Source organism: Carcharhinus amblyrhynchos, unplaced genomic scaffold (assembly GCF_965287045.1).
Source record: "Carcharhinus amblyrhynchos unplaced genomic scaffold, sCarAmb.v2.hapA chromosome_1201, whole genome shotgun sequence".
Taxonomy (NCBI): Eukaryota; Metazoa; Chordata; class Chondrichthyes; order Carcharhiniformes; family Carcharhinidae; genus Carcharhinus; species Carcharhinus amblyrhynchos.
Window position 1 is genome coordinate 16,181 of NW_027650941.1, and position 4,045 is coordinate 20,225.

The following is a 4,045-nucleotide window of genomic DNA, read 5'->3' on the forward strand; positions in this document are numbered from 1 at the left end:
CCCCACAATAAATACTGATGAGAAATATTCATTGAGGATCTCACCCATCTCTTGTGGATCCGTACATAGATGACCTTGCTGATCCTTAACAGGCCCTACTCTCTCCCTCGTTACTCTTTTGCCCTTTATGTATTTGTAGAAGCTCTTTGGATTCTCCTTTGCCTTGTCTGCCAAAACAATCTCATGTTCCCTTTTTGCCCTCCTGATTTCTCTCTGAACTCCACTCCTACACCCTCTATACTCTTCAAGGGATTCACTTGATCCCAGCTGCCTATGCACGTCACGTGCCTCTTTCTTCTTCTTGACCAGGGCCTCAGTATCCCGAGTCATCCAGGGTTCCCGTCTTCTGCCAGCCTTGTCCCTCACTCTAAAAGGAACGTGTTTACCCTGAGCCCCGGTTAACACGCTTTTGAAAGCCTCCCACTTAACCAGACATCCGTTTGCCTTCCCACAGACTCCCCCAATTAACTTTTGAAAGTTGCCACCTGATATCATCAACATCGGCCTTGCCCCAGTTTAGAATTTTAACTTTGGGGCCAGACCTATCGTTCTCCTTGGTTATCTTAAAACTAACGGAATTATGGTCACTGGTCCCAAAGTGATCCCTCACTAACACTTCTGTCACCTGGCCTTCCTTATTTCCCAAGAGGAGTCAAGTTTTGCCTCCTCTCTAGTCAGGCCATCCACATACTGAATGAGAAATTCCTCCCGAATACACTCAACACACATTTCTCTCCATCCCACCCTCTGATACTATGGCCATCGCAGTCAATGTTAAAATCTCCAACTATTCCCACCCTATTTTTTTTTGGAGCTGTCCGTAAATCTCCTTACATATTTGCTCCTCAATTTCCCTATTTGGGGGCCTACTGTAAAACCCTACAAAGCGATTTTCCCCCTTCTTATTTCTAAGTTCTACCCAGCGGCCAAACCTTCAGAAATATCCCCTCTCAGTACTGCCGTGACGTTTTCCCTGAATATAAAAGTAGGGAGGTCTTGCTGCAGCTGTATAGGGCATTGGTGAGGCCGCAGCTGGAGTACTGTGTGCAGTTTTGGGCGCCGTACTTACGCAAGGATATTTTGGCCTTGGAGGGAGTGCAGAGGAGGTTTACTAGGCTGATACCGGAGTTGAAGGGGTTGAGCTATGAGGAGAGGCTGAATAAACTAGGCTTGTACTCGTTAGAGTTTAGAAGAATGAGGGGAGATCTCATTGAGACGTATAAGGTGATGAATGGGATGGATAGGATGGAGGTGGAGAGACTCTTCCCGCTCAGAAAGGACAGTAGGACTAGGGGGCACAGCCTCAAGATAAAAGGGGGCGGTTTAGAACAGAGTTGAGGAGGAACTCTTCACTCAAAGGGTGGTGAATCTCTGGAATTCTCTGCCCGTTGAAGTGGTGGAGGCTGCCTCGCTAAATATTTTTAAGACGCGGGTTGATGGGTTTTTGATAAGAGAGGGGATTAAGGGTTATGGGGAGAGGGCGGGAAAGTGGAACTGAGCCACGACAGATCAGCCATGATCTTATTGAATGGCGGGGCAGGCTCGAAGGGCTAGATGGCCTACTCCTGCCCCTATTTCTTATGTTCTTACGTTCTTATGTTCAAAAATGCAACTCCCCCTCCTCTCTTACCTCCTTGTTCTATCTTTTCTATAACATCTCTACCCTGTTGAGGGAGAACTTAGCACATCAATGCACCAAAGCATGAACTGTGGAGGAGACCGGAGCACCCCGGGGGAAACCCACACAGACACGGGGGAAACGTAACAGTGACCCAAACCAGGAATCGAACCCAGGGTCCCTGGTGCCATGGAGACAGCATGCTGTGCCACCACCCCACACCCCGTTAACATCTAGGGCAACTTAGCCAGCTAGCGCTTTGTTAAACATCAGTGACTCACTGCATGAAAGCATCACTTGCTAGCATCACAAACCAGACAATAGCTTGGTTACCCAGCCAACTGGCCTCCAAAAAAGGATTCGCAGCATTTTCACAAACTAAGCCGAGCGAGCGGTTTGTAAATTGGCAAACAGCGACTTACCGCAGGCCGGAAGTTGCTGGTCAGCAGCGCCAAGAAGGTAGCGGTCAACGTTGCTAGGCGGTGTTGACTGGGCAGCACGGGCAAGTTGGGCCGAAGGGCCTGTTTCCGCGCTGCAAACCACACCCCCGGATCTGGTCACCACCAGCCAAGCAAACCGCAGGCGATCGCTCGTCAACAGGGCCAACCAGCCAACAAAAACCGCCGGTTTTTAACTTCACGGGTCCAGCAGCACGTAACCACGGTTAGTGGCGCCGACCAGCAAACTTTGGCTCGTTAACCCAGAAGATGCCCTAACAGCTGTGCCTTCTGTCTCTGTCTTTCCCCCTCCCACATCAACATGTTAGTGGCATCAACCAGCCAACAAAACATTGGCTAACAGCCGTGGTTACCCAAGGCCAGCTTGCCCAGGGGGGTGGGGAGGGGGTGGTGGGGGTGGAGGGGGTTGGGGGGGGGGCACCTCACAACCACCACTTCAAACTTCTTAATCTTGTGATCAAATTTATTTAGTTACCAACGGGTTGACGAGTTTACGAGTGACAAATTTGTGGGACTGATATATATAAAATATATGTATATACGTATATATATATATATAATACATATATATATAGCCCCCTCGTATCTGAAGATGTGTAGGTTAGATAGATTTTGCCCCTTAGTGTCCAAAGGTCTGTACGTTAGGTGAATTGAACGTTCTCAATTGCCTCTGAGGGTCAGGGGGGATTAGTAGGGTATATATGTGGGGTTACGGGGATCGGGCCTGGGTGGGATTGTTGTCGGTTTTGCTTCCATGGGCCAAACAGCCTCCTCATGCACCGTAACGGTGCCACAAAATCAAGGACGGTTAAAAAAAAAAGTTACCACAACAAGCCAGCCGGGCATGCTGTCCGCCGCCCACTCTTCGGGGAGGAAGCCACATGTTTGTATACATAAGGCAGGTAGTTTCAGGCCCGGTCAGCATCTTTACCTCATACTCAGTGTCAGGCGCAGAGTGCCGGCTGTGGGAGCTGGTTGGGCCCCTCCTCCGGACCCGGGCACCAGGCGGCAGCAGCCTCGGCCTGGGGTGTTGTCGTCGCTGACAGACCTTCACCAACTGGTTGTTGACCATCAGCCGGTGGCGTCTATAGCAGGCTCTGCGCATCGCCGAGTCACTCATCCTTTCTTCTTCTCTCACTCACTCTATTTCCCTCAGTATCGTCTCTCCCTCACTCCCCGTTCCCGCTCCTTTGGCTCGTTAACCCAGAAGATGCCCTAACAGCTGTTGCCTTCTGGCTCTGTCTTTCCCCCTCCCACATCCACAATCCCAACCAAATGACGCCCCCTGCCTGCCCGTCCTTTATAAAACTACCCTGGCCACGCCCCTCCCATTGTTCCATCACCCGCCTGCCAGCCAATCAGTCGGCACCTAGCACCCGGCCTTTGTGACATCGCGAGGGCAGCAGGTGCCTCCGTAGGGAGGGAACTTTTCTCCCTACCGCCCGGTCCAGTCACTCGTGGGGGAGGGGAGGGGACGGAGCGGAGAGGGGGAGGAAGGGAGAGAGGGAGGGGAGGGGACGGGGAGGGGAGGGGAGGGGGAGGGAAGGGAAGGGGAGGGAGGGGGTGGGAGAGGGGGGGAGGTGGGGGAGGGGACGGGCGAGGGAGGGGAGGGGAGGGTGAGAGGAGGGGAAGGGGAGGAGGGAAGGGTGGGAGGGAGAGGGGGAGGGTGGGAATGGGGAGGGGAGGAGTGGGGGGTGGGGAGGTGTAGGTAAGTGGGAGCGGGAGGGAGAGGAGAAGAGAAGGGGAAAGGGGGGGACAAAAGGAGGAGGGGAGGGGGAAGGAAGAGGAAAGGGGAGAGGTGAGGAGGGGAGGAAAGGGGGGGAGAGGAGGGGGAGGAAAGGAGGAGGGGAGAGGGGAGGGGGAGAGGAGAGGGAGGGGAGGGGGAGAGGAGGGGGAGGGAGGGGAGGAAAGGGGGAGAGGAGGGGGAGGAAAGGAGGAGGGGAGAGGGGAGGGGGAGAGGAGAGGGAGG